The sequence below is a fragment of the Phyllobates terribilis genome, unplaced genomic scaffold (genome assembly GCF_046119375.1).
Source record: "Phyllobates terribilis strain yellow unplaced genomic scaffold, ASM4611937v1 Scaffold_2__4_contigs__length_985480577, whole genome shotgun sequence".
Taxonomy (NCBI): domain Eukaryota; kingdom Metazoa; phylum Chordata; class Amphibia; order Anura; family Dendrobatidae; genus Phyllobates; species Phyllobates terribilis.
Genome location: NW_027362762.1, coordinates 891,471,206 through 891,491,966, shown reverse-complemented (window position 1 = coordinate 891,491,966; position 20,761 = coordinate 891,471,206).

The window sequence follows — 20,761 nt, the reverse complement described above, 5'->3', positions numbered from 1 at the left end:
ACGAGGAATGAAGGGATCCCAGGGGTGCGGACGGGCGAGTCGCCACCGCACGCCCGAATCCACCTGCGTGGAGGGGTCAGGCCAAAGGGGGAGACCGTTCCCCGAACTAGTGGATGCAGGAAACGACCCTCAGCTAGAAACCGGAGGCTCTGACATTTTATGTGGCGCAGCCCCTCGCTACACCCGCTAGGAAGGCACCACATAGGGTCAGGGAAACTGGCGCCAAGTTTACCAAGAGGAGGCCCGAGGCAGCCGGACAGAAGTGTTGGTAAGAAAGGCCAGACAAAGGACACACAAAGGGGGTCCTGTGAAGTGCTCCAAAGTTATCTGGGAGTTGTCTGAGCCCCTCACCTGGTGAGCACAGTACGACGTGGGCAGCCGTTACCTGCAGACGTGGTCTGGATAATAAGAACTGTGACTAAATGCCCTGAACTGCATCACTGACTCCGTGTCGTTACTGCTGCTGCCCTGCACCATCACCCCCATCCTCCGCATACACTGCCCTGAGGCTATACTCCTCCCGTGGGGAGTTATGCTACGCTCTGCTGCACCCACAACACCAGCCTCAGTGGTCTGCCCTGTAGCGGCGGTTCACTCTGACCGCAATCCACGGGTGGGGTAGTCGGACATTTAAACATGAAAACCACATAAATAGTTCCGCCACTGGTTTGACCGCCCTGAGCCACGGAACTGGGTCGCCGCCACGAAGACTACAACCACCAGCATCCACCAAAAAGGGTCCGGCTCCGGGTGTCCCAAGGCCCAGGGGGTGCGTCAGAACATTTTCATCACCTTTCACAATCACCAATGGGACAAGGCAGTGATGTCCTCTGTCCCCTCTCTTATACATCCTAGTGACGGAGCACCTGCTCTCATCAATTCGCCATAACCCCAATATTAGGTGGATTGAGGTGGGAGGCACCGAGTACAAGTGCTCTCTATTTGCTGATGATGGCCTAGTATATATCACTCAATCACATATATCCATCCATGCTGTTATGGCTGAAATAGATCACTTTGTTACATGGTAAAATTTTAAAATCAATGCAGCGAAGTCTGAGGCCCTCGATGTCTCCCTCCCCAAATCCATATAGGATTCCATCCAGTCCAACTTTCCCTTTGCCTGGCCCTCACAGGGTATCAAATACTTAGGAATTCCTATTCATAGAGACCTCTCCCATCTATGTTATCTTAATTTTGGGCCCTTTATTGAACAACTCCATACAGACCACGGTTGGCAAGTTAGAACTGTAAGATTCACTACGTGAACCACTGGTGTTTTGTGGAAAAGCACATGTACACTGCGTTCCAAATTATTATACAAAAAGTGTTTAGGAGTGATAAGGGAAGAATTTGTTTGTTTGTCAGTTAAACTCATTGATGGTGATGTGTGTCAGGGCTCTTTATATCACTGTAAGCAATTGCAGACACCTGTGCTAATTAGTTTGGCAGGTGTGTCCAATGAAAGGCAAGACTACTTAAGAAGGCTCTCTCACATTATTAAGCAGCCTACATTTTCTGCCAAAATGGGAAAGAAAAAGGATGTGTCGGCTGCTGAGAAGCAACAAATTGTGGAGTGTTTAGGTCAAGGCATGACTACAATCAACATTGTGCGATGATCAGGATGAAGTGTCTTGGCAATCAAGAAGTATGTAGCTGATTCACAGTACACACGTGTGCGTGCTGATAAGGGCAAATTGAGGACTCTTTCCTATAGGCAATTACGTCAGGTTGAAAGAGCAGCGGCAAAAAAGCCTTGTCATAGCAGCAGACAAGTTTTTGAAGCTGCTTGTGCCTCCAACGTCCCCCGAACAACAAGATGCAGGGTCCTTCAGAGGTTTGCAGCTGTGCATGCGCCATCCTGTCGACCTCCTCTATCCACTTCACACAAGCAGAAACGGCTCCAGTGGGCCAAACATTACATGAAGACTGATTTCAAAACTGTTTTGTTCACGGATGAGTGCCGTGCAGCGCTCGATGGTCCAGATGGATGGAGTGGAGGATGGCTGGTTGATGGACACCCCACGCAAACACGGCTACAGCGCCAACAAGGAGGAGGTGGAGTAATGTTTTGGGCTGGAATCATGGGGAGAGAGATTGTCGGCCCCTTTAGGATCCCTGAAGGCGCTAAAGATGAACTCCATAATGTATGTGGATTTTCTCAAACAGCACTTCCTGCCATGGTTCAAGAAGAAGAACCGTGTATTTCACAGCAAGATCATTTTTCTGCATGATAATGCACCATCTCATGCTGCACATAAAACATCTGCATCTCTGGCTGATATGGGCATAAAAGGGGACAAACTTATGGTGTGACCCCCATGCTCCCCTGACCTCTACCCCATTCAGAACCTTTGGAGCATCATTAAAAGGAGTGTCTATGATGGCGGGAGGCAGTTCACATCTAAGCAACAGCTCTGGGAGGGTATTCTGTCCTCATGCAAAACAATTGAAGCAGAAACCATCCAAAACCTGACAAATTCAATGGACGAGAGAGTTCAGAAGCTCCTTTCGAACAAGGGGTCCTATGTGAAAATGTAACATCACCTAGAATAAAGTTTTGAGTTGAAAACTGTTTGATTTCAGTTTCTAACAACCTGCTAATGCTTATAATTTCAAAAATGACCATTTTTTTGGTCTTTATTAAAATGAAAAGGTTGATCGAAAAGTTTGGGGGATCTAAGAGTGTGGCAACCCAGTAGTCATGATTACTTCGAATTCTGACAATATGAGGGTCATGCTGCAGGTAGTGCAGCAAGAAGGCACTTATGTGCCTTGCGCATGTCGGAGCCCCAAAATTATTTTCCGGGCTAGATGCAGCTAAAAATTATTTTTAATTTTAAATCTGGTGAAGCTTTAGTATAGATGGCCTAATAGGATCAGTGCTGCACACTGCTACAAAGCCCAAATTATTTTCCAGTCAAGATACAGATAAACATGATTAGTAATTTGAAAGCTTAAAATGGTTGGTAGGGTGATTTTAACCAATCATCAAGCTTTTACTCTCCCCAGGATGACACAGGGGTAGAAAAGTCATTTCGGATCCATGATTTGTTCATCTGTATGAACGTGAGTCTGTCTACATTATCAGTGGAGAGCCGCGTGCGCTTATCTGTCAGCACACCACCAGCAGCGCTGAACACACGTTCAGACAGAACGCTGGCTGCGGGGCATGACAAGATCTCCAAGGCGTAAGTGGCTAGCTCCGGCCATTTATCCAGATTGGAAGCCCAAAAAGAGCAAGGGTCCAGTGACACAGTCGTGGCTTCAATGTTTACTTGGAGATACTCCTGTACCATCGTCTCTAGGCGTTGACTATGTGTCAGACTTCTTGTCTCCTGTGGCCTTGCAAAGGATGGGCTAAAAAAGTGGTGAAATGATTCCGCAAAATTGATGTTACCAGCAGATACTGTGGTTCTGTTACGGTTTGAGTGCTGAACACTTGACGGTCCCACGGTTGGCAAGTTGGAACTGTGAGATTCACTACGTGCACCACTGGTATTTTGTGGAAAAGCACATGTAAGATTCTGCAACAGTCTCTGCTGATACTCCTGCATGCGTGCATCCCTTTCTATGGCAGGAATAATTTCTGCAAATTTACTATTGTACCGGGGATCTAACAGTGTGGCAACCCAGTAGTCAGGATTATTTCTAATTCTCACAATTCGAGGGTCATGTTGCAGGTAGTGCAGCAAGAAGGCACTCATGTGTGTTGCGCATCCAGGAGCACCAAGTCCCTGTTGTGTTGGTGGCAAGGTAACAATCATGCTTCCTTCCTCTGTCCTCTCCCCCCAACCTCGCACAACAGAAATGTGATCAAGGTCTCTCTCATCTGATGAGTCTTCCATCAGTTCGTCCTCCACTTCTTCCTGGGCTCCTGCACCTTCCTCACTAGTTTGGCTGCTACCATGCGCCCTGGTAAAACCATCTCCCCCACCCTCACATGCCTGCCGTCTTGGTGCTGCCGACCGTCTGGACCTTGCAGATGTTAGCCCTTCCGCATACAACTCCTCCTCCTCTACTTCCTCCACCTCCTCTTGTGCCACCACCTGACTCCGAATTCTGTTTAACATGTGCTCCAGCATGTAAATCACCAGAATAGTCATGCTGATAATGGCATCGTCAGCACTAAACATCTTCGTCGCCATTTCAAAACTGTGCAGAAGGGTGCATAGGTCCCTGATCTGAGACCACTCCTCCAGCGTGATTTGCCCCACCTCTGAATCTCGTTGGCCCAGGCTATACGTCAGAACGTATTGCACCAGGGCTTGTCGGTGCTGCCACAGTCGCTGCAACATGTGCAGAGTTGAATTCCACCGGGTAGGCACATCGCATTTTAGCCGGTGAAGTGGCAGGCCCAACGACTTCTGTAGAGATGTAAGTCGCTGAGCTGCGGGATGCGAACGGCGGAAGTGAGCACACAGCGACCGTGCCCTCTGCAGAAGGCCATCTAGTCTGGGATAGTGGGCTAAAAATTGCTGGACAACCAGGTTCAACACGTGAGCCATACAAGGCACGTGTGTGACATTGCCCCGGCGAAGGGCCGCACCCAGGTTTGCAGCATTGTCGCACACGGCCTTCCCTGGTTTCAGGTCCAGTGGAGACAACCATTCATGAAATTGGTTCTCCAGAGCTGACCACAACTCCTCAGCTGTGTGACTCACATTTCCCAGACATTTCAATGTAAAAACCGCCTGATGACGTTGAGCCCTACTGCCAGCATAGTAAGGAGGTGTGCAGGATCCCTTCTGCGCAGTTAGAAAGCTTGTGGCATGACCAGACAGGCTTTGGGTGCAGGTGGAAGACCGAGAGGAGGTTGAGGAGGCAGAAGCAGTGGAGGAACTTTGACATAAAGAGGATTGACGCACAACTCGTGGGGACGGCAAGACTTGGACAGCAGCCCCTTGTCCTGCTGTCACCATAGTTACCCAGTGCCCAGTCAGCGACATGTAACGCCCCTGTCCATGCCTACTCGTCCAAGTGTCTGTGGTGAAATGCACCCTGTCACACACAGAGTTTCTCAAAGAAGCGGTGATGTTGTGTGCGACATTCTGGTGGAGCGCAGGCACACCTTTCTTTGAGAAGTAGTGCCGACTGGGCATCTGGTACTGGGGCACTGCGACGGACATAAGGTCTCGAAAATCCTCTGTGTCCACCAGGCGGAAAGGCAGCATTTCTGTAGCCAAGAGCTTGCAGATGGTGAAATTCAACCTCTTAGCTTTCTCATGGCTAGGAGGAAATGGTCTTTTACTTGTCCACATCCGAGGGACCGAGGGCTGGCTATTGTGCTTAGACGGGGTTGATAAGGGTGTCCCCGGAAAACTGCCGGTCTGTGAGGAAGATGCAGGCGGACATGTTAGGTTGCCTTGATCCAAAGGTGGTGCTATCGATGTCGGACAGTGCTCAACACCAGCTGGTGTTACCACCTCCAAAGAAAATGATGACCTGCCAATCACGCTGGCTGTTGCGGGTAAAGAGGTGGCAGGTCTGCGCCCCAAAACAGGTGTGACTGCTGTCCCCCCAGTCACAGAGGATGAAGAGGCCGCGGATGCACAAGATATGGCAGACGGTGATTGGCCCGGCCTGCTAGGCCGCATTGTAGCACACTGAGCTTCCCACTGCAACTTATGCTTCATGTCCATGTGCCGGTTCATGCATGAAGTACTCAAACTATGTATTTTTTGGCCTCTACTTAGCTTTTGCTGACAAATGTTACAGATAACACGAGTTGGGTCATCTTTATCGATCTGAAAAAATGCCCAGGCTATGCAAGGCTTAGCACCCATGCGACCTGAAGAGCCACCACGACTTGTGGTGAGAGGCAGAGTTGTGTTTGAGGATGCAGTTGTTGACGTGCTTCCAGTACTACGTCTCTGTCCAGGAAGGCGCAACCTGACCTCGTCGTCACTAGCATCTTCCTCCACCTCCTCTGCTGACCTCATCTCTTGGCTGACTGTGGGTTGACAGTAAGTGGGATCTCCGACCTCATCATCATCACCCTGTGCGTTATCACACCCGTCGTCCTCAGAGCCAACCTGTTCCTGCCCTGACAAAAAACTAAAGTTGTCACTCCAATCAGGTATTTGAGTCTTATCATCGTCTTCCTCATTGTCTCCACCAACAGGAGTTACAGTTTGGGAATGAGGGTCTACATTATGGTCAGAACCTTCTGCGTCTGGTCCTGGATCCGACTCATAAAGATTCTGGGCATCAGTGCAGATCATTTCCTCGTCTGGATTCACAGAAGCGCTGGAGTCGACCTCTGATTCCCAGGCTATAGTATGAGTAAACAGCTCTGCAGACTCAACCATCTGTTCTACCTCATACTCAGACGGGCAGCTGGAGATTTGGGAGCTGTGAGGAAGCAAGTGCGATTTGGGTGACACCTTTGAGGACTGGAGTATTTGTGATGTTGAAGTTGATGTGGAGGAGAGCCCACTTAAAGGAGCACTTGATATCCGTTGAAGAACCTGCTGTTTTTGTGCCTCATCTGGAATTTGTAGCGATTGGCGTGGCCGTAAGAAAGGGATCTTATCACATTGTCCGCTAAAAGAAGTAGACATTTTAGTTTGGCTGGAAGATGGTCTTTCTTCTGCAGATGTTACTGTTGCTTTAACACCTACCCCACGGACACAACCTTTTTTCCCCTTCCCAACACGCCTATTCCCCTTTCAACCAGCAGCAGGCCTTTTTCCACTCATTTTGGTGGTTAACTAATTCACAACTCTGGAGTTGTTTGCACAAAAAAACAATGGATGGTAACCGAGCAGAGCTGAGTGGCCAAACTGTGGTATTAGGCCAAAACTATTGGCTGGGTTAGATGCAGAAAAAAATTATTTTGAATTTGCAACCTGATGGAGGTCAGTATAGATGGACTAATACAAATAGTCCCACACACTGCTAGAAGCCCAAATATTTTTTCAGAGGTACTGTAGATGCAGATAAAAATTATTTTTAATTTGCAACCTGATGGAGGTCAGTATAGATGGACTAATAGACCAAGTCCCACACACTGCTAGAAGCCCAAATATTTTTTCAGGGCTAGATGCAGAAAAAAATTATTTTTAATTTGCAACCTGATGGAGGTCAGTATAGATGGACTAATAGACCAAGTCCCACACACCGCTAGAAGCCCAACTATTTTTTCAGAGCTAGATGCAGAAAAAAATTATATTCAATTTGCAACCTGCTGGAGGTCAGTTTAGAAGGACTAATAGAACAAGTCCCACACACTGCTAGAAGCCCAAATATTTTTTCAGAGCTAAATGAAGAAAAAAATTATTTTTAATTTGCAACCTGATGGAGGTCAGTTTAGATGGACTAATAGACCAAGTCCCACACACTGCTAGAAGCCCAAATATTTTTTCAGAGCTAGATGCAGAAAAAAATTATTTTTAATTTGCAACCTGATGGAGGTCAGTATAGATGGACTAATAGACCAAGTCCCACACACCGCTAGAAGCCCAAATATTTTTTCAGAGCTAGATGCAGAAAAGAAATATTTTTAATTTGCAACCTGATGGAGGTCAGTATAGATGGACTAATAGACCAAGTCCCACACACTGCTAGAAGCCCAAATATTTTTTCAGAGCTAGATGCAGAAAAAAATTATTTTTAATTTGCAACCTGATGGAGGTCAGTATAGATGGACTAATAGACCAAGTCCCACACACCGCTAGAAGCCCAAATATTTTTTCAGAGCTAGATGCAGAAAAAAATTATTTTTAATTTGCAACCTGATGGAGGTCAGTATAGATGGACTAATAGACCAAGTCCCACACACTGCTAGAAGCCCAAATATTTTTTCAGAGCTAGATGCAGAAAAAAATTATTTTTAATTTGCAACCTGATGGAGGTCAGTATAGATGGACTAATAGACCAAGTCCCACACACCGCTAGAAGCCCAACTATTTTTTCAGAGCTAGATGCAGAAAAAAATTATATTCAATTTGCAACCTGCTGGAGGTCAGTATAGAAGGACTAATAGAACAAGTCCCACACACTGCTAGAAGCCCAAATATTTTTTCAGAGCTAAATGAAGAAAAAAATTATTTTTAATTTGCAACCTGATGGAGGTCAGTATAGATGGACTAATAGACCAAGTCCCACACACTGCTAGAAGCCCAAATATTTTTTCAGAGCTAGATGCAGAAAAAAATTATTTTTAATTTGCAACCTGATGGAGGTCAGTATAGATGGACTAATAGACCAAGTCCCACACACCGCTAGAAGCCCAACTATTTTTTCAGAGCTAGATGCAGAAAAAAATTATATTCAATTTGCAACCTGCTGGAGGTCAGTATAGAAGGACTAATAGAACAAGTCCCACACACTGCTAGAAGCCCAAATATTTTTTCAGAGCTAAATGAAGAAAAAAATTATTTTTAATTTGCAACCTGATGGAGGTCAGTATAGATGGACAAATAGACCAAGTCCCACACACTGCTAGAAGCCCAAATATTTTTTCAGAGCTAGATGCAGAAAAAAATTATTTTTAATTTGCAACCTGATGGAGGTCAGTATAGATGGACTAATAGACCAAGTCCCACACACTGCTAGAAGCCCAAATATTTTTTCAGAGCTAGATGCAGAAAAAAATTATTTTTAATTTGCAACCTGATGGAGGTCAGTATAGATGGACTAATAGACCAAGTCCCACACACCGCTAGAAGCCCAACTATTTTTTCAGAGCTAGATGCAGAAAAAAATTATATTCAATTTGCAACCTGCTGGAGGTCAGTATAGAAGGACTAATAGAACAAGTCCCACACACTGCTAGAAGCCCAAATATTTTTTCAGAGCTAAATGAAGAAAAAAATTATTTTTAATTTGCAACCTGATGGAGGTCAGTATAGATGGACTAATAGACCAAGTCCCACACACTGCTAGAAGCCCAAATATTTTTTCAGAGCTAGATGCAGAAAAAAATTATATTCAGTTTGCAACCTGATGGAGGTCAGTATAGATGGACTAATAGAATGATGCTATGCCTAAAAGATTTTACTTCACTAGGTGCAGTAAAAAAATTGGTATTCTATACACAGGTGTTATATCTTGCAACACAGATAGGCTACTCCACTGACTAACACACTCTGCAATAGGCCAAAAAGGATTAGCTTTGCTAGATTCAGCCAAATGCTGTGAAAAAAACTTGCACAGCACTGGCACAGACCTGCCTGGCAAAAACTGATAGGAACTCATGTAACCTAGTCCTGAAAAGGACTCCAATTACAATTAGTCTTTACTCCCACAACCTATCTATTTAAGAGCACAGACCTCCCTGATAAAAGTCGTAGGAAATGCTGTAACCTAGTCCTTAAAAGGACTGCAATCACAACTATTCCCTACTCCCAAGCTATCTGTATATGTGTGCGAAAATTGGCTTGAAATTAACAAGGTATAGCACACACAGCAACAGCGGTGCCGTCTAACACGCAGCTGCAGCAGTGAGAAAATGGTGGCGACGGGGAAAATGGCTTGGTCTTATAGGGCAAGGACATGTGACATACACTGCCAATGACACATGCCCTTGCTTGTGTGAAAAAAAGCACTTCGCTCCGTGTGTGCGCTGCTGATAGGCTGACAGATTGCACCTCCCCACTGCAAATGCGGGAAAGAGAAAAAAAAATGGAGATCTTCATTGTTCCTGCAGAGATCCATCCCCTGCCCCTCCCCCCACCCCGCTGTACACTCAAACTGCGTATTAACATTCATTTTCATCATTACTGAGAAAAAATCCAGTTATGATTTTGGTGCACGAACAGTTATCGAACATAACTTCGAACAGCCGAATTTTTCTCAAATCGTTCGTGTTCGCCGAACGGCTCGAACACCGCCCAAAACAGCTCGAATTTGAGATTGGCGAACAGTTCGAGTAGAACAACGCTCATCTCTAGTGATGAAGACTCGACAGTCCCACGGTTGGCAAGTTAGAACTGTGAGATTCACTACGTGCACCACTGGTGTTTTGTGGAAAAGCACATGTAAGATTCTGCAACAGTGTCTGCAGATACTCCTGCATGCGTGAATCCCTTTCTATGGCAGGAATTATTCCGGAAAATTTAGTTTTGTACCGGGGATCTAACAGTGTGGCAACCCAGTAGTCGGGATTACTTCTAATTCTGACAATCCGAGGGTCATGTTGCAGGAAGTGCAGCAAGAAGGCACTCATGTGTCTTGCGCATCCAGGAGGACCAAGTCCTTGTTGTGTTGGTAGTGAGGTAAGAATCATGCTTCCTTCCTCTGCCCTCTCCCCCCAACCTCGCACAACAGAAATGTGATCAAGGTCTCCCTCATCTGATGAGTCTTACATGCCCATCGCCAGTTCTTATTCCACTTCTTCCTCAGCTTCTGCACCTTCCTCAACAGTTTGGCTGCTACCATGCGCCCTGGTTAATCCCTCTCCCCCACCCTCCCATGCCTGCCGCTTTGGTGCTGCCGACCGTCTGGACCTTGGAGATGTTATCCCTTCCGCATACGACTCCTCCTCTACTTCCTCCACCTCCTCTAGTCCCACCACCTGACTCTGAATTCTGTTTAATGTGTGCTCCAGCATTTAAATCACCGGAATAGTCATGCTGATAATGGCATCGTCGTCAGCACTAAACATCTTCGTCGCCATTTCAAAACTGTGCAGAAGGGTGTCTGGCACCCCTGAGGGTTCAGTTGCCACAGAGTTACTGCATCTCACCCTGAGGTGTGGTATCTCACCATCAGGTAAGGAAGGAGTATGGCTCGGGACCCCAACACCTGCATCCAACACATACCCGCAGAGGGGGTAGGGCGAGATTGCTCCTAAGGGAGAGCACAGTGCCAGGTCCCTAGCTGGCGGGAGGGTCCTATGTAGTGGGTGCTTAGGGGAGAAGCTTAGGGGAGCACATGACAGGGAGAGTATAAATAGGAAGCCATCTTAGAAAGAACAAGCCAGTCAGAGGAGGAGAAGTGACAGGAGCAGAGGCTCTGCATGAGCTCTGCTCCGGAGGCAGGCCTAGCCTGGGAGGCCCAGGACAAAAGGAGAGAAGAGAGGAGTGGGAGCAGGAAGGCTCCAGGAACCGAAGCGACCCTAGGGGTACGGGCCATGCTGAAGGTCACCCGTACGCCCGCTGCTACCAGGAGGTAGAGGGGTCAGGCCAGATAAGGGGAACCGGTCCCTCAATTAGCGGAGAAACAGCAAGGCTCAACTAGAAACCGGAGGCTGCAGCATTTCATGTACTGCAGGCCAAAGTCCACACCAGTCTCACTAAGAAGGTAGCCACATAGGACCCAGGGGACGGAACACACGTTGCCCGCCAAGGCCCTAGGACACCGGATAGAAGTGTCACTGGGTATGAGGTGCAGGGAGAAGGCCAGAGAAAGGACACACAGAAGGGGGTCCTGCTAAGTACTCCGGAGCTATCTGGGGGTGGACTGAGCCCCTCACTGAGTGCGCACAGCACGACGGGGGAGATTGCTCTGGTACCTGTAATCTGCACTGCAACAACTGTGAGTAAAGATCTTGGTACTGCATCACACGGACTCTGTGTTCATTACTGACTCCCTGCACTACAACACCATCATCCACCCACACTGCCCTGAAGCTACACTCTTCCTGTGGGGAGTAATAATACCATTGCTGCAAAACCACCAGCTTCAGAGGACTGTTCCGCAGCGGCGGCCCCTTTGGCCGCACTCCACAGGTGGCGTAGTCGGACATTATAAAACCCATATATACAAATTACCCTTGGATTGACCGCCCTGGGTCACGGACCGGGTCACCGCCACAGTGACTACAACCCCCAGTGTCTACCGGCCCGGCTTCGGGTACCCCACGGCCCAGGGGGCACGTCAACTTCATAGGTCCCTGATCTGAGACCACTCCTGCAGCGTGATTTGCCCCACCTCTGGATCTCGTTGGCCTAGGCTATACATCAGAACGTATTGCACCAGGGCTTGTCGGTGCTGCCACAGTCGCTGCAACATGTGCAGAGTTGAATTCCACCGCGTCGGCACATCACATTTCAGCCGGTGAACTGGCAGGCCCAACGACTTCTGTAGAGATGTAAGTCATTGAGCTGCGGGATGCGAACGGCGGAAGTGAGCACACAGCGACCGTGCCCTCTGCAGAAGGCCATCTAGTCCGGGATAGTGGGCTAAAAATTGATGGACAACCAGGTTCAACACGTGAGCCATACAAGGCACGTGTGTGACATTGCCCCGGCAGGTTTGCAGCATTGTCGCACACGGCCTTCCCTGGTTGGCGGTCCAGTGGAGACAACCATTCATGAAACTGGGTCTCCAGAGCTGACCACAACTTCTCAGCTGTGTGACTCACATTTCCCAGACGTTTCAAAGTAAACACCGCCTGATGCCCTTGAGCCCTGCTGCCAGCATAGTAAGGAGGTGTGCAGGATTCCTTCTGCGCAGTTAGAAAGCGGGTGGCGTTACCAGACAGGCTTTGGGTGCAGGTGGACCGAGAGGAGGTTGAGGAGGCAGAAGCAGTGGAGGAACTTCTAGATAAAGAGGATTGATGTACAACTCGTGGGGATGGCAAGACATGGACAGCAGCCCCTTGTCCTGCTGTCACCATAGTTACCCAGTGCCCAGCCAGCGACATGTAACGCCCCAGTCCATGCCTACTCGCCCAAGTGTCTGTGGTGAAATGCACCCTGTCACACACAGAATTTCTCGAAGAAGCGGTGATGTTGTGTGCGACATGTTGGTGGAGCGCAGGCACACCTTTCTTTGAGAAGTAGTGCCGACTGGGCATCTGGTACTGGGGCACTGCGACGGACATAAGGTCTCGAAAATCCTTTGTGTCCACTAGGTGGAAAGGCAGCATTTCTGTAGCCAACAGCTTGCAGATGGTGAAATTCAACCTCTTAGCTTTGTCATGGCTAGGAGGAAATGGTCTTTTACTTGTCCACATCTGAGGGACCGAGGGCTGGCTTTTATGCTTAGATGGGGTTGAGTAGGGTGTCCCCAGCAAACTGCCGGTCTGTGAGAAAGATGCAGGCGGACATGTTAGGTTGCCTTGATCCAAAGGTGGTGCTCTCGATGTCGGAGAGCGCTCAACACCAGCAGGTGTTTCCACTTCCAAATGAACTGACGACCTGCCAATCAAACTGGCTGTTGCGGGTAAAGAGGTGGCAGGTCTGCGTCCAAAAACATGTGTGACTGCTGTCCCCCCAGTCACAGAGGATGAAGAGGCCGCGGATGCACAAGATGGGGCAGACGGTGGTTGGCCCGGCCCACTAGGCCGCATTGTAGCACAGTGAGCTTCCCACTGCAACTTATGCTTCATATCCATGTGACGGTTCATGCATGAAGTACTCAAGCAATGGATTTTTTGGCCTCTACTTAACTTTTGGTGACAAATATTACAGATAACACGAGTTGGGTCATCCTTATCGATCTGAAAAAATGCCCAGGCTATGCAAGGCTTAGAGCCCATGCGAACTGAAGAGCCACTACGACTTGTGGTCAGAGGCAGAGTTGTGGTTGAGGATGCAGTATGTTGACGTGCTTCCAGTACTCCGTCTCTGTCCAGGAAGGCGCAACCTAACCGCGTCGTCAATAGCATCTGTGACGCCCAGCTGCGCTTGGTATCACAGATCCTAGAAGAGTGCATTGATGGAATCCTCCACAAGAGGCCCCCATAAACATTCACACATCTCCACCTTCCACCTCAGACCAGCAGAGGGAGCCCGTTAGGGATATAAATAGGGAAGATGGAGCTAGGCAGTTCAGTTCCTCTGAAGAGTTCCTGCAGTAGAGAAGCCTAAGAGAGGTCAGTCTGCAGTGGAGCTCAGTCTAGTCTAGAGAACTCAGTTAATAGTTCAGCAGTGGAGCACGAGGCTCCTGCTAGCTAGATTCAGGGAGCCCAGTTAGGGCTTAAGGTGTGCCGGCGCCATATGATCGGTGAAGCGCGGCAAGCTGCCCTTAGTGTGTATAGCCTAGTGAGGGCCCGAGTAGGCCGAAGGCGAGTGGAGAGTTAGTACATAAGGGGCAGAGGAGCTTAACCAGCTCACCCTGAAGCATTTACTGGACACCGGATCCGAGCTTACCGGGATCTCTATGACCCAGTAAGGCATAACTGGAATCCCTGGAGAACTACAAGTCCCAGGATCGCTAAGGTGCTGATACGTAACAGTGCCAGGAGATGCTTAGGCCCCGCATACTGGGAGTATGAACTCCAAGACAAGACCCTACAATAAGGTCAGCCAGCGCAGGACAGAGACAAAGTTAGGCCTAGCTCCAGGTAGGTCAGAAACTTACCACGCAGAGGCAAGAAACAGGAGGCCCTACACCCGCTCATTGGGGAGGATCCTGATATGCACCCTTCACCCTACAGTGCTCCGGGATGTGCCTGAATTTCCACCAGTAAAAGTTACTGAAGTGACTACCGTGTCCGTTACCGTTCTTGCTCTGACCCTGCTGGGTCTCGCCTGTCCTTCATTCCCCCTGCATACGCTTTTCTGAGGCCTAGCTCCACCTGTGGGGAGCTATACCATCGAGCTGCCTTATCACCGGCCTCAGTGGTCTGCTGCAGCGCTGGTGCTTCTCACCAGATAGCACAGGTGGCATCACGAACTCTTATAAAATTAACAATTATCCACCCTTTTAAAGAGTGTCCCCAGGGTACGGGCACGGGAGCCGACCACCGCGACATCCCCAAGGCCAGGCAAAGGCCCGGGTACCGAGTCATCCCCATCCCCTGGGCTAGTCACATCCTCCTCCACCTCCTCTGCTGACCTCATCGACTGGCTGACTGTGGGTTGACAGTAAGTGGGATCTCCAACCTCGTCATCATCACCCTGTGTGTTCTCACACCCGTCGTCCTCAGAGACAACCTCTTCCTGCCCTGACCGAAAAGTCAAGTTGTCGCTCCAATCAGGTATTTGAGTCTCATCATCATCTTCATCATTGTCTCCACCAACAGAAGTTACAGCTTGGGAACGAGGGTCTACATTATGCTCAGAACCTTCTTCATCAGGTCCTGGATCCGACTTATAAAGATTCTGGGCATCAGTGCAGATCATTTCCTCGTCTGGATTAACAGAAGCTCTGGAGCAGACCACCATTTCCCAGGCTATAGTATGAGTAAACAGCTCTGCAGACTCAACCATCTGTTCTACACCATACTCAGACGGGCAGCTGGAGACTTGGGAGCTGTGAGGAAGCAAGTGCGATTGGGGTGACACCTCTGAGGGCTGAAGTATTTGTGATGTTGAAGTTGAGGTGGAGGAGAGCCCACTTGAAGGAGCACTTGATATCCGTTGAAGCACCTGCTGTTTTTGTGCCTCATCTGGAATTTGTAGCGATGGGCGTGTCTGTAAGAAAGGGGTCGTATCACATTGTCCACGAAAGAAGTAGACATCTTAGTTTGGCTGGAAGATGGTCTCTCTTCTGCAGATGTTACTCCCCCCCCCACCGTGGGGGGGCTCGACCCACCAGCGGACAGGCACCAGTATTGGGAGAGGGGAGCTGGCCGTCAGGGTCCACCTCGGCTCTGGCACAAACCCGGCGACACGGAGGTGGCACGGGCAGGAACGGACTGGCTGTGTCAGCTTCGCACTTTTTTGGTTTTAGAAGGGCATGACATGCCTATATCTGTGTCTCCCCCTCCTTTTACTCCTCCACCTCTTTTCTTTTCACATGACTATATGTACTTGTCACTTTTCCATGTGTTAGTTGTGTCTTCTGAGCAGTTTGTCAGCTTTTGGACACCTTTGAAGGTGTTTTCTATGTGTTTCTATGTGTTTTTGTTTGCCTGCCATTGGTTTTAATGGTGTTCAAAGGTGTTCGATGAACAGTTCGACGAATAGTTTGACGAACATACGGGTGTTCGACGAACCGAACCGAACTCGAACACTACGGAGGTGGCTCAACACTATTTATAATGTAAACTGCAAATAATAAGTGCTCATTTAGTTACCCGTAAGGGTATAAAGACTTGTATGCTGAGGACTGTGAGCAGCCAAAAACTTTCCTTGTAAATAATTGCACTTATCAAAGTGCCTCCTTATTTGTTGCATATAAAAAGACCACTGAATAAAAACCCATTTGGCGTGGCCAAAGACTTGGTCCAACACCTGGATCGCTTATGCCCTGAAGCCACGCCCCGGGCTTATATTGAGGGTTTTCAGGCGGGTCCCTCATACTCCTGTTGTTACACTTTCATCAGTGAAAGGGACATCTGGTGACGGGACTTATTGTAACATTGTTGTTGTTGTAGTTATTATTGTTATTACTATTGTTATTGTTGTTACCATTTCCGTTTGTGGCTCAACCATTACTCCCCAGCAACAAGCCCGCTGTCTTGGGGTCATTTTTGATTCAGATCTTTCTTTCACTCCTCACATCAAATCACTCGCTCGTTCATGGCATCTACATCTCAAAAACATCTCAAGAATCAGGACTTTTCTCACCTTTGACCCGGCAAAAACTCTTACTGTAGCTCTTATTCATTCTAGTCTTGACTATTGAAACGCTCTACTAATCGGTCTCCCTCTTACTAAACTCTCCCCTCTCCAATCCATCCTTAGCGCAGCAGCCAGGATCATATTCCTCGCCAACCGCTACACCGATGCCTCTTCCCGGTGCCAGTCATTGCATTGGTTGCCCATCCAATATAGCGTTCAATTTAAACTTATCACGCTTACCCACAAAGCGCTCCATGCTTCAGTACCCCCCTACAGCTCCTCTCTTGTCTCAGTCTACCACCCTACACGTGCCCTCCATTCTGCACATGACTTAAAACTAAAATCCTCTATAATCTGAACTTTACACTCCCGTCTCCAAGATTTCTCGCGTGCTGCGCCAATTCTTTGGAATGCACTGCCCAGGACAGTTCGATTAATTCCCAATACCCACAGTTTCAAGCGAAGCCTAAAAACACATTTCTTTAGACTAAACACACTCTGTCCATCCCTGTCTTCCCCCATATTAAAATCTTCTTCAACTTCAGGTTCATACCAACCATGCACTTAATAGCCTCTGTCAGGACAGTACACATACTGGCTGGCGACCAGTCTATGTATTATTATTTATCCTATTTAGTATATCAAGGCTGCATTATACAATATATGTACTTTTTACCTTTTGTGTCTCCCCCATTTCCTCATAGCTTGCGAGCAAGGCCCTCACTCCTTTCGATATGAGATATGCTTATTCTGTATTGTCTGTATATGCCCCCCCTAAACTTTGTAAAGTGCTGCGGAATATGTTGGCGCTATAAAAATAAATGTGGCACCCTGCTACTACAGGTACCACAGGACCCAAAAGGGTGCATGGACTTCTCCACAAGAGGCCCTCACTACAAACAAACACATCCACCCTTCCACCTCATTCCACCAGAGGGAGCCCTGTTAGGGATATATATATGGAGGGTGTAGTCAGGAGTTTAGTTAGTCTGAGGAGAGCGTGCTGACACTGAGAGCAGTGAAGACGCAGCACGTCTGCTGCTGTATTGAGGGCCCCGAGTGTGGCCTGAGGCAAAGAGGAGAGGAGAGAGGAATTGAGGGGGCAGAGGAGTATCATAGGCTCATCCCAAGACATAAACCGGACACCGGGTCTGCGCCTACAGGATCCTCTATACCCAGTAGGGACTACCGGCATACCAGGAGTCTTCCAGACCCCTGGTCATCCTGAAGCTGCCAGCAATAACAGGACTAGGAACCACAAAGGCCCAGGCATCCAGGGATAGTGGTTGCCTAAGAAAGGTTCTACTACCAAGCGGTCAGGTGAGAGAGCAACACAACACAGAGGCTAGGCCAAGTTCCAGGCTGGCTAGAAGCTTAGAGAGAGGGAGACACGGATCAGGAGGCCTTATACCCGCTAACTGGGGAGAAGTCCTGAAGTGCACAAGTACCCTGGACCATACCTGCCGTTACACCAGTAAAGGTACTGAAGCGAACCCCCCTGTGTGCATGTCCGTCATTCCCCCTGACCTGGCCATCTCTCACCTGCATCCCTTCCATCAACTCTGCCCCAGGGGTCTGCTCCGCCTGTGGGGAGCAGAAACATCCCAGCTGCCTTCTCATCACCCCCGGAGGTCTGCAGCAGCGCCGGTAACCATTACCAGAAACCACAGGTGGCGTCACGAAGCAAACCATACACTAAAAACCCCTTTTTCAAGAGAGACCCCAGAGTACGGGCCAGGGAGCCGACTGCCGTGACATCCCAAGCAAGGTAAAAGGTCCGAGTACCGAGTCCCCTATATCCCCCTGGGCGACACACGCCATCTCTTCTGCTCTGCAATGCCCAGCATCACCATCTGTACCTACACTGCCCCGGGGGGTCCGCTCCACCTGTGGGGAGCAGAAACATCCCAGCTGCCATCCCATCACCCCGGAGGTCTGCAGCAGCGCCCGTAACTATTACCGGAAACCACAGGTGGCATCACGAGACAAACTGTACACTAAAACCCCTTTTCAAGAGAGACCCCAGAGTACGGGCCCGGGAGCCGACTGCCATGACATCCTAAACAAGGTAAAAGGCCCCGGGTACTGAGTCCCCTATATCCCCCTGGGCGAGACACAGGACAGGTAATGAGTGACAGACCATGCACTACACATGGAGGGCAGTTAGAGAGTGTTGTTTAATTTTTACATTTCTTTCTATTTAACTGGGGAAAAGGGGAGTTATTCAAATTTTTATATGTATGTTTTTATGTATAGATATATATTCTTAAAAACTTTCCTTTACTACTTTTGACTTTATTAATTAGGGGACTTCAACCTGTAATCTCTTGAATGCTTTTACTATATACGGTATTGCTGGAAATAGTAAAAATCATGTTTTCCTGTGAAGCTCTGTCAAAGTTATTCATAGAAGCACCTTTATGGCAGGCGTGAGGGTCTTCATCAGACCCCTGACTGCCGTGGCAACCCATTGACACCTGGCAATCGCATTGGGGCCGATGGGTTCTTAGAATAGTGCACCCCCTCCCGGATTTATAACTGCATTTGGCAGCTTAACAGCAGTGGGTGGAGTTTGGTTGTTCCAATGGTTGATAGAGGCAGATGATGGCTGAATAACACACCCATCATCTGCCCGGAATGTGGCAGACTCATCTCCTGAGCCTGCTCCATACACCGGCTCCTGTCAATTGTTGTGCATGTATGGTGCACATCGTTATTGGTTTATGCGATCAACATTTATCCCCAGTCTACAGAATTGCTGAAAAATGTCTGATGACTATAAAGGAAGACCTGTGTCCCTATTCCTCCTTACTGCACATACACAGTGAAGAGGGGGTAGAATTGTACAATAAAGTGCCCTGCTGATCAATTTACTATGGGACTGATGGAAATGTACAGCAGTAAACAGATATTTGACATAAAACCTATGGACAAGGCCTTTAAGTCTTTTACAAAATTCAACGTAATGTCAAGGATGTATCACACTATGCAAAAATCTCCTCTTCAGCACAAATAGAGCCAGCAAACTGACCCACTTGTAAGTGAGAGCAGCAACACATTAATGATATAAACAGGGTAATGTCTGCTGCTTGGCCATGCATTAAATAGTTCTCTCTTCACTAGTGGCTCACTTTAAGTGCGAAAGAAAATCCTTATTAATATACTTCAACGTCTGTGTTACATTTCATAGCAGCTGACAAAAGGGATTTCTGTAAGGTCTGCACTGCTGAATGCACTTTGGAAATAAATTGAGAACTAGCATATTCTGATTTGTGTTTATCGTTTCAGTGCACAGAACTGTGCCGTTATTGGAATGTGACACCCCGGGATTGTCTCTCTCAATGTGTAAGACATCATTACTCCGGGACTTGCATGCAAAGACAAATTGCTACCAGCATACAGATCAACACATTCATAATGCACTCGGCTCTGTAATTGTTCTTATTAGCTATATTTTTCTTATCTAATGATGCCGTTGATGAAAGTCATCCCGATGAACCGTGGATTGTAGTTTTTTTTTTCACTCCGTCCTTGAAGCAGCATCACTCATAAAGAAATTTGGCTTTATCTAATTATAAAGCAGCTGCCATAATGATAGAAAGAAACGCTGCAAATGACAACCGAAAATAGCCAAGTGCATAAAAGATATATAGAAAGTATAAAAAAGTAAAGAAAAATATATAAATTAGCAAAACACATTTAGTTTTTTTTTTCTCCGCTATGGCAAAGACACTAGATTGATGTAATATTGTAACAGCTGCATATATGAAGTGTGTAATCGTGTTTTATTACCTTTGCAGTTGGAATAAAATAACAAAAAAAAAGTAAACTCAAGCTTATTATGTGCTTCCATCGGTGTAGAGGCATATTAAGGGAATGATCTTAGATAACTGTTTGAATTGTGCCAGGCGCATGCATCTTTCAGAGGGTTTATTCTTGATGAAAATAGAATATGTATGAAAGAGGAAGATACCGACAATAGATTTCATAAATTTGACATTTGCAGAATCTGAAAAATATAATTTGTACAGGTTACTTTATTCTTTTTTTTTAACCGAGTCGTAAGAGTTAGATCAAATTTCTGAAGATATTTTCTACTCGGTTGTAAACAGCAATTATACGGTTTACTTTTGCGGAGAAGTACTGTAAGCTGGAGAATATGATGTTAGTAAAGTTCACTGCGATTCCCCATGTTATTAATAATAATAATAATAATAATAATAATGTTATTCATATAGAGCTAATCCTTAAGATAAGTCATCAATGTGTGATAAGTCGAGGTCCGACACCCAGCACCCCCATCGATCAGCTGTCATCGGAGGCAGCGGCCGCTGGCCGGAAATGCTCACTTGCGGAGCTGG